Source organism: Vicia villosa, linkage group LG1 (assembly GCF_029867415.1).
Source record: "Vicia villosa cultivar HV-30 ecotype Madison, WI linkage group LG1, Vvil1.0, whole genome shotgun sequence".
Lineage (NCBI taxonomy): Eukaryota > Viridiplantae > Streptophyta > Magnoliopsida > Fabales > Fabaceae > Vicia > Vicia villosa.
The window spans coordinates 84,124,073-84,141,039 of NC_081180.1; positions in this window are offsets into that span (position 1 = coordinate 84,124,073).

Below are 16,967 nucleotides of genomic sequence, written 5' to 3' on the forward strand. Positions count from 1 at the left end.
CATAAGATCTATTTTTATCTTATTTTCATAATTTCTTCAAGATAACTAAGATTTATTTTTATATTTTAATTTAAAGTACAAAATACAATATAATAATAATATTCATATTTATTTAAATAGACCGGACTCATAGGCTTAAAAGGCTTTTTATATGGTCTGTGGCCTAGCCTTTTTAGCTAAATAAGCTTATAAAAAAGCCCAGGCCTTTTCTATTTATATAAAAAGTCTGATCTGACCTAGGCCTATGTAGGCTGAGGCGTAGGCCCTTGTTAGTCGGCATGGCCTATTCCCACCCCTAGTTGTGTCAATCTTTCTCACGAGCACATTCAATGGCCTCCATAACACCGATAAGCTCCACGTGGAAAGTTGTGTCAGTGCCCAAGTTGATCGTGAAACCACCTAAGAAACAACCTAAGTGATCCCTAAAAACACTCGCACAAGAGGCTAGCCCTGGACAACCAATAACATCACCATTTGTATTACACTTCACCCAAGATGATAAATGAGGCTTCCAAATAATTTCCTTGAGAATAGAAGCTTTAGGCGGGTGAATCATGATTTGAAAAGCTTTGAGCATGACAAAGTCTCTAGTGGAGGGCCTCGATGAAAGAGATGTGTGATTACCCAAAATAGAAGAATTCATTATGATTTAATTCTTAGCCACAACCAGATTAGAAGGGATGTTGTTAAAACGAGGTTGATTCCTGTGAAACCAAATGGCATTAATGATATTAATCATGGTAGCATTGATGACCAAAAGACACTGAGGGCTCCAAGATGGGTCAACAGGCAGCCACAAAGCCGAAGGATGGAAAGGTAAGAAAGCAACATTAAAGATGTTGTTGAACCATGACTAAAGGGCAACCGCAAATTGACAAGTGAAGAAAATGTGTTAAGTAGAATTATCATGTGTTTTGTAAATACTACATACAAATGGAAGGCAACAACCACAAAGCTTCTAATTGGAATCACAATGCATCATGTTATGCATCATTATCCAAACAAGGAAAGATTTAGATGGAGGAAACGACAAATTCCATATTATCTTAGGCCAAGTCAAAGGAGGATTATGAGGATTAAGATGCAGATAGGCTTCCTTTTAGGTAAAAGAACCAGCAGGGGAATGTCTCCATAACAACTCATTTAGTTTTTTATCAATAGGAATATGCGAGTTGCTGGCAACAACAGTGATTTGAGGAAAATCTGAAATCATATCAAGAGAAAAGTTCCAACAACCATTTGAGATGTAGTGTTGAACCTTGGAGTTAAGATCAATGGCGTTGGAAGAATTGAAGCGAGGGGTGTCTAGGAAAGGCTTACCACACCGAGAATCCAACTAGAAATCAATGTTGGAACCATCACCAAGAAACCAAGAAGAGTGGTCCAAGATAGTTTGAAACTTGTCTTGTTATTGCTCCAAACAGAGGAATAAATGTGACGACCAGTGATATTCTTCTTTCTGATCACCATATGTCTCAAGACCATGGCCCAGGAATCCTTTGTATGAACGAAATCTCAACAATGCTTCATGTCAGAGCCTTCATTAAGCTTAAAGAGGTTTCTTAAACCAAGGTCACCTTCAGAAATGAGAGTACAAACTTTACCCCAAAAATAATGACTAATTTCCTTTTGGTCATGTCCCCACTCCATATAAAATTCCAAATCCACATTTCAACTTGCCTGATAATATTTATGAGCCAAGAATAAATGAGAATACTATGGAGAAGCATGTTATGAGTAACATTTTTCACGAGCTGGACTCTACCAGCTGTAGACAATAGGGAGGCTTTCCAGGTTGAGAGTTTGTTCTTGATAGAATCAGCAATATGATTAAGGTGTTTAGACATAGGTTTACCTTTAAAGATATAAACTCCAAGATAATTGAAGATATAATCACCAATGTTAAAACATAACTTATGAGCAATAAGGTTGAGTCTAGAGATGGATCCAACATAGATGAAGAATTGAATTTCTGACCTGAAATGTTAACATATTTCTCAAACAAACCCAATAGAGCATCGATGTGTAAACTCGGTTTTTTTTAGGCGAACTGACTCCTTGCTCTTTATTTTGGTTATTATTTTTCTTATTTTTTTTTTTTTTGCAAGAGTCGCCACCGACTTTTATTTTATCCAACATTTAGGAAAGGAATAAAAGAACAGGAAAGACCTTTTGACAGATTTTGGGTTCGGGGGGTTGGTTATACAAAGGGAAGGTTTTAAGCACCCTTTGTATCCATGGTTATCCATGGGCTCTTAATTGCTTAGCTCACTTTTTAAAATGCTTTGTTGATTTGAAAATAGAAGAAGTGAAGATGACGGAAGCATAAACAATGCGTCCAAATGGACAAAGAAAAAATAGCGGAAGCATAAATAATATGTCCAAATGGACAAAGAGAAAATAGCGGAAACATAAATAATATGTCCAAGTGGACAAAGAAAAATAGCAGAAATATAAATAATATGTCCAAATGGACAAAGAAAAAATAGCAGAAATATAAATAATATGTCCAAATGGACAAAGAAAAAAATAGCAGAAAAATAAATAATATGTCCAAATGGACAAAGAAAAAATAGCAGAAATATAAATAATATGTCCTAATGGACAAAGAAAAAATAGCAGAAATATAAATAATATGTCCAAATGGACAAAGAAAAAATGACAGAAACATAAATAATATGTCCAAATGGACAAAGAAAAAATAACAGAAACATAAATAATATGTCCAAATGGACAAAGAAAAAATAACAGAAATATAAATAATATGTCCAAGTGGACAAAGAAAAAATAACAGAGACATAAATAATATGTCCAAATGGACAAAGATAAAATAACAGAAACATAAATAATATGTCCAAATGGACAAAGAAAAAATAACAGAAATATAAATAATATGTCCAAATGGACAAAGAAAAAATAACAGAAATATAAATAATATGTCCAAGTGGACAAAGAAAAAATAACAGAAACATAAATAATATGTCCAAATGGACAAAGAAAAAATAACAGAAACATAAATAATAAATAATAAAATAAAGCATAAAACAAGAAATATAAAGAACAATATAATAAAATGCGGAAATTAAAGTCAATTGTTAGTATGTTAGCACGTGAATCATCTTGAAGCTAGTCAAGTATATTCACGATGTTAGTGAAGATCGATGGTGAGTGAATGATGATCTCGGATTTAAAGTTAATGAAAATTTATCAGAAGCTTGATAGAATCATAGCGACTACACGATAAATTTCCAAAAGTCTTAAATCAACTGCATACAATCTCTGCCATATTTGATCTTTTATTCCAATTCGGGACAAAGAAAAAAAAGATAAGAAATAATATCAAATAATATACAAAAATAAATATAAAACAAATTAAACTCAATTCATTTTTTTTTGTGATTTTTTTTTTTGGAATTGATTTTAAGTTAATTAACAAGTTAATTAAACTAATAATTATACAAATAATTAAACTTAACAAGAAAAATAAATCTAGTTATGTATAAAATTAGTATACAATATATAAACCTAATTTAACAAAATAAAATATTTTTTTCGAATTTTTTGATAGGTTAGAAATAATTTAAAAAAAAAGCAAATATATACATAATTACTAATTAATTAAGCAAAATAAATTAACTATGAATAAAAATAAAATATTTTTATGTCAAATATTAGATTATAAAAATATAAACCTAAATCTAAAAGGAAAATATTTTTGGAGTTTTTGATTGGTTGAAAATAATTAAAAAGCAATATTTACATAATTACTAATTAATTAAGCAAAATAAATTAATTATGAAAAGAAATTAAATATTTTTATGTTAAAAATTAAATAAACATTTTATCAACTTAAAACTAAAATTAAAACATTTTTTTTGAGAAATTGAAAATATGCATACATATGGAGTTTTTAATTCATGAACTCCTAACACTACTACATATTAAAAATTACATTGTACTTACTCTATGATGTCCCAAGAGTGGAATAGAGTGATTGAAATTGATTGAAGGTGGCTATTTGAATGAGCCTTGATTTTTTACAAGTTTCTTGAAACTTTTGAAAAATATAAAATGCTTAAACTATGGCTTTGGTGTTTGTTGTTGTTCTTTCTCTTTTGCTCCTCTTTTTTTTCTCCCCCTTGAATGAAGAAAATGAAGTTCTATTTATAGGCAGAGAGTTTGATCTTGGAAGCCTTGCAAGTGGAAATTGTCATGATTGATTTTGTGGAAAAAATATGATAATGGAATATTTTCAATGAGTGTATTTCTTAACCATGGTTAAAACACTCAAATATTATTCTCTTCAACCTTGCAATAATATATTTAAGCATCTTGAATTGGTCTTGATTGGCAACCATAAGCATCTTTGATAATATCTTTGAATTATCTCACTTTAATTAAACTTTAAATGAATAAAATTTAATTAAAATGAAATAAAAATGTCATGAATCATGGATGGGTCGTGGATGCCCTTTAAACATATGAGAATCAAGATTGAATCACAAAAGAATTGGCCTTTTTGAAAAAAAAATCAAATTTTGGTCATTACTTGTTTCATGCATTTTTCCAAAAAAGGTCAACTTCATCAAGGCATATCTCCCTCAATTTTGATCCTATGAAAGTGTTCTTTAACTTTTTGGAAAGCCCAAGATGTCCTCTACAAGCCACTTTGGAAGCGTTTTTGCATTTGGAGAAGTTATTTTGATGATATGGGCTTTGACAAAAAACTGTTTTTTGTTGACTTTCAAAATGACCCGTAATGTTTTGGCTTATATCTCTTAGGCGGAAGCATTTCTTGACCTTGGTCCCAACATCAAAGTTGTAGAGAATTGAATTTCCTTGAGAATGAGCTTTGGTTGGAATTTTTCTGATAAATTATGAGAGAGTTATGGTCAGTCAAAGTTCAGTTGACTTTTAGCTAAAAAACTCTAATTTTGCAATTTTGAGTTTTGTCGATTTCTGAACTTTTCTTGATGAATTATGATCAACCATTGATCACATGATGAATCTTTTGACAAAATATGGATGTTGACAAAAAATTGCATTTTTGACTGTCTGTTGACTTTTTGGTCAAACTGGTCGTCTGTTGACTGTTTGAGCTGTTGACTGTGCGTCTGAGCGAATCGAAGTTTGAAAATTTGTCTGGTGGTATTTTGAGACATATGGAGATCCATGAAATCCATTTGAGGTCTCAAAAACTCGTTCTCCTGAAAAAAAACAAAAACCCTAGTTAGGGACTGTTTGTGTAGGAGACAGTTAGGCGTACCTGATTTTTGTGCAGTGTTGAGTCTCTGTTGACCACGTGATTATCAAAAGACTTCTAGAACAAAATCTTGGAAATTTGAAGTGCGAAAAATTGATTTGACTGATGGTACAAACACGGAGAATTGCGCTGATAGCGGGTTTGACTGGTAACTAGCTGCCCGGGTATTAACGTAACAGTTAAAGTGAAAATTCAGCAGTTTAAAGTTAATTTTTTTCTTTTTTTGTTTTTGTTGTGTTAATGGTGAAAAATTTATTTACCTGAGCTATTAGAAAAACACAAACATAATAAATAAATAAAATATATTGTACGCGAACGAAAATACCGATAATAACCTTGAAAATAAATATTTAATGCACAGAAAAATAAATATTTAACACACATAATATTATCTTGATAATTAAACTACCGTACGACAGATAGTACAACATTTAATACTAACAGTACAAATATTACATAATATAATGAACAGTACGACAAATAAAATAAACGGTACACTATTTGAAAGCGACAGATACAACAAACTTTAAAAATGACGATTAATAATCCATGCTATGAACAACAGAAAATAGATGATCGGAAGTGTAACCATCGCAGGTCCGCATTTTTCAGGACTATGCAGACAGAAGAAGGACATGATCACCGTAAAAATAGTGATGACTATAAGAAAAAGTGTATCCATCCACTTTGCCATTTCTGCCGGGGAAGAAGAGAAAATAATTATGAGATAGAAGTTTGAGAAATTTGGGAGATGAGTGAAATTTGATGTGAGAATTTATGAAAAAAATGAGGAGTATTTATAGAGTGAAAAGAGAGAGATAGAGACGTTGGGAGTGGAGTGTTACCGTTTTGAATAGTAGTAGGATTTGAAAAAAAGTATGGTAGGTTTTTGAAAAGAAAAGGGGTGTAGAATAAAGCTAGAATTTAATTTGAAAGAAAGAGATTTGAAAAGAAAGGAAGATATTTGAAAAGAAAGAAAGAGATTTTGAAAAAAAAATAATATAGTATAAAAATAAAAATTAGTGGGAAATAAAACCAATAATAATTTAATTGTTACCAGCATAATCTGAAATCCGGACTCCGCGCCTGCAAATTTTAATTCTGCACAAACTGCGTCAGCATTATTTATCTGAAAATAAATCTCAAATAAACAGTGTATGAAGTGATAAACAGTATTTGGCGTTTATGTAAGAATAAATTTAACAGCGAACCAAAATACTGTATAAAAAATTCTAAAAATTGAGTATTCATAAAATCAGGATATTTATGAAATAAAAATCCAAGATTGTATAAAACTCCAAATTTTTAGACAGAAGTCTTTTGACTTCTCTTTGAAAAAAAAATGCGGGCAAATTTTGGGGTATAACAATAATGATCATAACACTTAGAAAATGATGGGATCTCAGAGGTCAAAAATTGGGGTGCAACAGATGCCCCTATTTAAGTTTCTTCTATCCGGAGACACGATGATTGTAAATCTTCGTTTCGACGTGATTGAAGAGACTTAAATATATATAAAAACACAATTTTTGAACTTGAGATGCAATATAATGCTTATGATTATGAATGCATATGATTTCCACGAGATGGAAACAGGACACCAATGGGGAGAAGTAAACAGACTCCACTAGGGAAAAGGTATACGTCATCTAGGAATAGAATCAGACTTCACACAAGAAAGAAACAGTTGACAAAAGCTTTCAAGATAAAACATGATTGAACTTTGAGAAGAGAATATCTGAGGCATACATGAATGTGGCTACATAAAATGAATATCAAGGTAAAACATGATTGGACAACATCAAATGACAATCAAGGTAAAACATGATTGGGTAATCATCAACGGACAATCAAGGTAAAACATGATCACAGGTCCATCAAGGTAAAACATGATTGGATGTCATTAAGGATAATCAAGGTAAAACATGATTGGATAATCATCAAATGATAATCAAGGTAAAACATGATTGAAAAATACCAAATGACAATCAAGGTAAAACATGATTAGAGAATACCAAGTGACAATCAAGGTAAAACATTATTAGAGAACACCAAGGTCAATCATGGTAAAACATGATTTGAATTTTAAGAAGAAAATATCAAAAGCGTTTTAAGATAAACCATGAATGCAGCAGCATCCAACGACAATCAAGATAAAACATGATTGAACTCAGAGACATTCAAGAGTGACATTGAATGAGGTAATAACACTTTATTGGGAATTGGGACATCCATAGAAGCTTTGAATAAAAGGTGACAAAGTTCTGAAAAATTGTCAGAACAAACAAGACATATCATGAAGAATATCAGATAGATACAGACAAAACGAATCAAAAGGATAAATTTGTTTGGGTAGGTGCCAAGTAAGTTGGACTTTGATCTCAAGGTAAGATGTTGACAACAACAGGACCTTAGAAGAATGTAAATGAGCATGACTTTGTTTTTATGCATGATGTTAAAGTTTTCTATGCATGATGAATGCTCAATGCAATGTAGTTATTCATGACGACTGGGATTGACTCTTTTGTGAGGCAAGATTGGAGCTTTGATTCCTCAACACAGGAACTCTAAAAAAAATCCGCTTGGAAAGAAGATGCATGAACAAACTTCTTGTCACACTAATAACTGTATCAAACAAATGATCCTTTGAGAATAACTGATAAACTAGGCTTGAGTATTGCTGAAGAAGATTGCCCCTGATTGAATAATTGTTGCAAGTTAACTGATCATGGCTTCAGTTGAACTATGTTGGGGATGAACTGATCACGGATTCAACTCTTGAAATGAATGTTGGGAAGACTTGCCATAGTATACATCTTGAAGAGGATATTCTGATCAACAAATCTTGATTAAACATCTGAACAACAGGATCTTGAAGGAACGTGCCCCTGATAGGATCACTGATCAAGTTTCTCGACTGTTTGAACTTCCCGAAAGATAAGTACTTACTTTCAAATAAAGTGTTCATTCAAGAATGGTAATTTTAATGCAATGCTCAAAATATATTTTTGAAATTAAAGTCACTTTGTAAAGAAAATGGAATCACTGTTCAAAACATAAAGGTTAAAACAATCAACGTGAAAGATAAAGCAAAGATATGGTATCAACATAAATGATTGGTAAATCTCTTGGGAGTCAGCTTACGCAACCTTGTTGTAGTATGCTTTCAAAATAAACCTTGCTTCAATTAGGGCTTTTGAAGGTTGTAACGTGGTCAGGTTCACGGTTTAAAAAAACAAAAGGTATAAGGCTCAAAATTTTTGTAACCCACCCCATCTCCGTGATGATCTTCATTCCTAAACCCAGTTAATTCAAAATATGCATTCAGGTACCAAGAGACTTTTGGAATTTTACCTGTTGTAATGATGATAGTTCACAAGCCAAGAAAACTTAGAGATGACAGTCACTTTTTCCTTTTGATAGTCACAACATTTTGTGGTTCAAGAATTTATTGACTTATCTCTTCTTTTTTCCTTCTTTTGATATCCCTAACGTTTGCCTGAACTATTTATTTTGAACTTACAGTCAGCGGGATGCCTTAATTTTTGCCTAAGTCATTTTTGGATTTCGACTTAGCAGGCTTTTCTTTTATTTTCTTTTTTTGATACTTTTTTTTTGAAAGATAGTGACTATCCTGCTTAATGATTATAATGAACCATTATCAGCTTTTGATTGGCATCTCCAGCACTTCTTTGATGTAAGCGGGGGAAAGCTTGTGATTAAAACACTTGTTGAAAGGTGTATTGAATGATTCTCTTAAAATAGAATGCACAACCAAATTAACTGGGAACTACCCTGCCTCGGGTTAAAATGTGGGTTATTTCGTATAGAAAGAAACACCAACTTCTAGGCTCAAAGGGGTTGACGAGGGATTAACTTCCTTATTTCTCCAGTGTTTGGGAATTGAAACAATGCCTGTACATCGTCAGCAAAGTTTTATTTGAAAGCATACAGTTCAACGACTTGGGTATTTCGTTGTCATCATCCTCCCTCCAATCTTTGCATAAAACACAAGTTTGATAGAGAAAGCAAAATAGAATTTTTTTTCTTTTTTTTTTGTAAAAGAAACATAAACATAGACATAGTAGATGAAAATGAATTCAAACATACGATGCTCATTTCATTAAAATTAACATTCTGGAATGAAAAAAGTTTAAAAGCAAACAATACAACTGAGGAAATGCAAACAGTAGGGAAACATCTTTCTAAATCATGGCCCGCTGCCCCTTGATGGAAAGGACAATGAAAATCAGACCTAAAACCTTCTGGAAGAGGATTCCGAGGTGGAAGAATCAACTCAATGGTAGACAGATAACTTCTGAAGATGGAGACAGACAAGGATAAGTTTCATGGATAACCTGGATGTATGTATGCAAATGATGCAATTGTTGTTTATATTTTTTTGAGTTTTAAAGAACTTAAGATATTATTTTGCAAACATTCAAGCATTAGATTAAAGCATTGATCAAGTTATCATCAAAATCAATCATCCATTTTGGTGGATTAGAGTTTTCACCCCATCAACACCCAAGATCCATTGAGTTTGATGAAACTTACGATGTTTACAAAAAAAGACCTCTGAGTTCATTGGAAATCAAAGGAAAAGATTTTTATGAATGTATGAATACATGAATGCCACATATACAGAAATGGTAACACAAACATGGTGCACATAAGGTAGGTTCCAAAGTTCAACGTCACGAGCATGAGGTCAAAGAACCAAATATGGGATAGTACTAGGGTTAATCACCTGCATAACATGTTCTACTGATACGTCAGAGTCTACATTTTTCTTTCGGATATTACCGGCTTGCACAACTGAACTTGTGAGCCAATAATATTCTCAAGAAAAACTCGTCTGAGTGTGGCTCTCCGCATGACAACTAATCCAAGTCTACACCTGAATAGTTTCTGCGCCACAACCTAATAAGGCCAGGATGGGTTATGGGTTCTACAGCCAACTCAGCTTCTACAGTTCAATGAAAGCAATAATGTCTTCGCAACTGAACTTGCTAAACATATACTACCAACAAGAAACCTCCACTGAGCGGAAGGATTCTCATGCCAGCTTTTTAAGGACTGACTCCTTGTATGCCATACATGACTATACCCTCCACCTAATTCTTATGTGTACTTAATCCGGGTTAGGATTTGTCCATAATGTATCACTTGTAACAGAACCACACATATATCAAGAATAGCATGAAATAACAAGTATGTACAAAATAACCAAGTATAAGCAAATATTAAAGTGATCTAAAACTCTAAGGTAACCCCTCTTTGAAAATATTTTTCAGTCCCCAGCAGAGTCGCCAGTTCTGTAAACTCGGTTTTTTTTAGGCGAACTGACTCCTTGCTCTTTCTTTTGGTTATTATTTTTCTTATTTTTTTTTTTGCAAGAGTCGCCACCGACTTTTATTTTATCCAACATTTAGGAAAGGAATAAAAGAACAGGAAAGACCTTTTGACAGATTTTGGGTTCGGGGGGTTGGTTATACAAAGGGAAGGTTTTAAGCACCCTTTGTATCCATGGTTATCCATGGGCTCTTAATTGCTTAGCTCACTTTTTTAAATGCTTTGTTGATTTGAAAATAGAAGAAGTGAAGATGACGGAAACATAAACAATGCGTCCAAATGGACAAAGAAAAAATAGCGGAAGCATAAATAATATGTCCAAATGGACAAAGAGAAAATAGCGGAAACATAAATAATATGTCCAAGTGGACAAAGAAAAATAGCAGAAATATAAATAATATGTCCAAATGGACAAAGAAAAAATAGCAGAAATATAAATAATATGTCCAAATGGACAAAGAAAAAAATAGCAGAAAAATAAATAATATGTCCAAATGGACAAAGAAAAAATAGCAGAAATATAAATAATATGTCCTAATGGACAAAGAAAAAATAGCAGAAATATAAATAATATGTCCAAATGGACAAAGAAAAAATGACAGAAACATAAATAATATGTCCAAATGGACAAAGAAAAAATAACAGAAACATAAATAACATGTCCAAATGGACAAAGAAAAAATAACAGAAATATAAATAATATGTCCAAGTGGACAAAGAAAAAATAACAGAGACATAAATAATATGTCCAAATGGACAAAGATAAAATAACAGAAACATAAATAATATGTCCAAATGGACAAAGAAAAAATAACAGAAATATAAATAATATATCCAAATGGACAAAGAAAAAATAACAGAAATATAAATAATATGTCCAAGTGGACAAAGAAAAAATAACAGAAACATAAATAATATGTCCAAATGGACAAAGAAAAAATAACAGAAACATAAATAATAAATAATAAAATAAAGCATAAAACAAGAAATATAAAGAACAATATAATAAAATGCGGAAATTAAAGTCAATTGTTAGTATGTTAGCACGTGAATCATCTTGAAGCTAGTCAAGTATATTCACGATGTTAGTGAAGATCGATGGTGAGTGAATGATGATCTCGGATTTAAAGTTAATGAAAATTTATCAGAAGCTTGATAGAATCATAGCGACTACACGATAAATTTCCAAAAGTCTTAAATCAACTGCATACAATCTCTGCCATATTTGATCTTTTATTCCAATTCGGGACAAAGAAAAAAAAGATAAGAAATAATATCAAATAATATACAAAAATAAATATAAAACAAATTAAACTCAATTCATTTTTTTTTGTGATTTTTTTTTTTGGAATTGATTTTAAGTTAATTAACAAGTTAATTAAACTAATAATTATACAAATAATTAAACTTAACAAGAAAAATAAATCTAGTTATGTATAAAATTAGTATACAATATATAAACCTAATTTAACAAAATAAAATATTTTTTTCGAATTTTTTGATAGGTTAGAAATAATTTAAAAAAAAAGCAAATATATACATAATTACTAATTAATTAAGCAAAATAAATTAACTATGAATAAAAATAAAATATTTTTATGTCAAATATTAGATTATAAAAATATAAACCTAAATCTAAAAGGAAAATATTTTTGGAGTTTTTGATTGGTTGAAAATAATTAAAAAGCAATATTTACATAATTACTAATTAATTAAGCAAAATAAATTAATTATGAAAAGAAATTAAATATTTTTATGTTAAAAATTAAATAAATATTTTATCAACTTAAAACTAAAATTAAAACATTTTTTTTGAGAAATTGAAAATATGCATACATATGGAGTTTTTAATTCATGAACTCCTAACACTACTACATATTAAAAATTACATTGTACTTACTCTATGATGTCCCAAGAGTGGAATAGAGTGATTGAAATTGATTGAAGGTGGCTATTTGAATGAGCCTTGATTTTTTACAAGTTTCTTGAAACTTTTGAAAAATATAAAATGCTTAAACTATGGCTTTGGTGTTTGTTGTTGTTCTTTCTCTTTTGCTCCTCTTTTTTTTCTCCCCCTTGAATGAAGAAAATGAAGTTCTATTTATAGGCAAAGAGTTTGATCTTGGAAGCCTTGCAAGTGGAAATTGTCATGATTGATTTTGTGGAAAAAATATGATAATGGAATATTTTCAATGAGTGTATTTCTTAACCATGGTTAAAACACTCAAGTATTATTCTCTTCAACCTTGCAATAATATATTTAAGCATCTTGAATTGGTCTTGATTGGCAACCATAAGCATCTTTGATAATATCTTTGAATTATCTCACTTTAATTAAACTTTAAATGAATAAAATTTAATTAAAATGAAATAAAAATGTCATGAATCATGGATGGGTCGTGGATGCCCTTTAAACATATGAGAATCAAGATTGAATCACAAAAGAATTGGCCTTTTTGAAAAAAAATCAAATTTTGGTCATTACTTGTTTCATGCATTTTTCCAAAAAAGGTCAACTTCATCAAGGCATATCTCCCTCAATTTTGATCCTATGAAAGTGTTCTTTAACTTTTTGGAAAGCCCAAGATGTCCTCTACAAGCCACTTTGGAAGCGTTTTTGCATTTGGAGAAGTTATTTTGATGATATGGGCTTTGACAAAAAACTGCTTTTTGTTGACTTTCAAAATGACCCGTAATGTTTTGGCTTATATCTCTTAGGCGGAAGCATTTCTTGACCTTGGTCCCAACATCAAAGTTGTAGAGAATTGAATTTTCTTGAGAATGAGCTTTGGTTGGAATTTTTCTGATAAATTATGAGAGAGTTTGGTCAGTCAAAGTTCAGTTGACTTTTAGCTAAAAAACTCTAATTTTGCAATTTTGAGTTTTGTCGATTTCTGAACTTTTCTTGATGAATTATGATCAACCATTGATCACATGATGAATCTTTTGACAAAATATGGATGTTGACAAAAAATTGCATTTTTGACTGTCTGTTGACTTTTTGGTCAAACTGGTCGTCTGTTGACTGTTTGAGCTGTTGACTGTGCGTCTGAGCGAATCGAAGTTTGAAAATTTGTCTGGTGGTATTTTGAGACATATGGAGATCCATGAAATCCATTTGAGGTCTCAAAAACTCGTTCTCCTGAAAAAAAACAAAAACCCTAGTTAGGGACTGTTTGTGTAGGAGACAGTTAGGCGTACCTGATTTTTGTGCAGTGTTGAGTCTCTGTTGACCACGTGATTATCAGAAGACTTCTAGAACAAAATCTTGGAAATTTGAAGTGCGAAAAATTGATTTGACTGATGGTACAAACACGGAGAATTGCGCTGATAGCGGGTTTGACTGGTAACTAGCTGCCCGGGTATTAACGTAACAGTTAAAGTGAAAATTCAGCAGTTTAAAGTTAATTTTTTTCTTTTTTTGTTTTTGTTGTGTTAATGGTGAAAAATTTATTTACCTGAGCTATTAGAAAAACACAAACATAATAAATAAATAAAATATATTGTACGCGAACGAAAATACCGATAATAACCTTGAAAATAAATATTTAATGCACAGAAAAATAAATATTTAACACACATAATATTATCTTGATAATTAAACTACCGTACGACAGATAGTACAACATTTAATACTAACAGTACAAATATTACATAATATAATGAACAGTACGACAAATAAAATAAACGGTACACTATTTGAAAGCGACAGATACAACAAACTTTAAAAATGACGATTAATAATCCATGCTATGAACAACAGAAAATAGATGATCGGAAGTGTAACCATCGCAGGTCCGCATTTTTCAGGACTATGCAGACAGAAGAAGGACATGATCACCGTAAAAATAGTGATGACTATAAGAAAAAGTGTATCCATCCACTTTGCCATTTCTGCCGGGGAAGAAGAGAAAATAATTATGAGATAGAAGTTTGAGAAATTTGGGAGATGAGTGAAATTTGATGTGAGAATTTATGAAAAAAATGAGGAGTATTTATAGAGTGAAAAGAGAGAGATAGAGACGTTGGGAGTGGAGTGTTACCGTTTTGAATAGTAGTAGGATTTGAAAAAAAGTATGGTAGGTTTTTGAAAAGAAAAGGGGTGTAGAATAAAGCTAGAATTTAATTTGAAAGAAAGAGATTTGAAAAGAAAGGAAGATATTTGAAAAGAAAGAAAGAGATTTTGAAAAAAAAATAATATAGTATAAAAATAAAAATTAGTGGGAAATAAAACCAATAATAATTTAATTGTTACCAGCATAATCTGAAATCCGGACTCCGCGCCTGCAAATTTTAATTCTGCACAAACTGCGTCAGCATTATTTATCTGAAAATAAATCTCAAATAAACAGTGTATGAAGTGATAAACAGTATTTGGCGTTTATGTAAGAATAAATTTAACAGCGAACCAAAATACTGTATAAAAAATTCTAAAAATTGAGTATTCATAAAATCAGGATATTTATGAAATAAAAATCCAAGATTGTATAAAACTCCAAATTTTTAGACAGAAGTCTTTTGACTTCTCTTTGAAAAAAAAATGCGGGCAAATTTTGGGGTATAACAATAATGATCATAACACTTAGAAAATGATGGGATCTCAGAGGTCAAAAATTGGGGTGCAACACGATGTTATAAAGCTTTTCTTTGCAAAAAAATGACTGCATCATCAGCATAATTAGAGTGTGAAAGAGCTTTTATAACCCTGTAACCATTGATCAAATCAAGCTTACCATGTTCAACAAGCTTAGAGGTACCTTTGTTGAGGACCTCCTCAACAATACATAAAAGAGAGAGGACAAAGGGTCACCTTGTCTGACCCCTCTCTGACAGGGAAAATAGTCATAAAGTGCTCCATTAAGAGAAATAGAAAATTTAGCATAATGAAGAGTAGTGTTGATCCAATTATAAAAGGTATCACAAAAGCTAAAATGTTTCAAAACCTTTAAGAGGAAGCTCTATTCCAGAGTATCAAAGGCTTTAGCCATGTTAATCTTAAGCCTCAAGTTACCACGAATGTATTTGTTAGGAAGAAGATTAATTACTTCATAAGTGATGCCAATACAATCCCTTATGAGTCTACCTTGTATGAAGCTATTTTGCTCCTTAAAAATGATGTTTGGCATAATTGAACCAAGCATGTCAGCTAGAATTTCAGAAGAAGTTAAATAATCTCATAAAATAAATTATGGTCGGAGGTACTAAACTAAATATAAATAATAAATAAAAATTTAAATTTTGTCGTTGTTGTGGTGTACCTTGTAATTGAACTAGTAAATCACCTGTGCGACAGCACGGGTACATTTATTTGATATATATATATATATATATATATATATATATATATATATATATATATATATATATATATATATATATATATATATATATATATATATATATAATTTATTTATATATTTATAATATTAAATGATAAATATAATTGTATAAAGAATAATGATATTCATGCATTTGCATAGGTTAAAATAATTTTGTATGGTAGTTTTACACTCAAATGCATATTGAAAGCAATATTTATAAAAAAAATTGCGTGAATTTAACTGATTGTGTTTCGTTACAAATTTATTTAATACGATATAGATTTTATTTAAATAAACATGTAAATATTTTATTGATAGTGCCCCGTGAGAAAAGTAAAAATTTTGACATTTGAAAATAAGAATTTTGTGTTTCAAATAAAAACAATTGTTAATTAAAATAAAATATGTATTTTGCTAATAGTTTCCAATGACAAAATAGAAATATTGACATTTGAAAATGAAAATTTTGTGATTCAAATAAATATAATGTTAACTAAAATAAAATATGTATTTTGTTGATAGTGATCAGTGAGAAAAGTAAAAGTTTTGACATTTAAAAATATTTTTTTAATAATTATATATAATTTTGACACTTGAAAATTATATTTTTAATAATTATGTTAATTCAATTTATTAATTTATTTATGTTTAAAAAATAAAAAATAAAATAGAAAATTGAGAGAGAGAGAAAATTAAAAATGAAAGTGAAAATATTAAAGAGAGAGAAAAGAAAATTAATAATTTGAAATGTGAAAGATTGAGGGACATGTGTTGCATTTTAGTTTGTTTGAAAGTTAAATAAAATGGTTGGATTAGAAAAAGACAATTTAGTCCTTTTTGCTTTGTAAATTGTTGGAACAAAAAGGGTAATTTGGATAGAATGATGGACATTTTTTTAGTAGCTCGATGGTGATGATAATAATAATAATAATAATAATAATAATAATAATAATAATAATAATAATAATAATAATAATAATAATAATAATAATAATAAATCCGGGAGGCTTTGCAAGGAGTGGGGGATA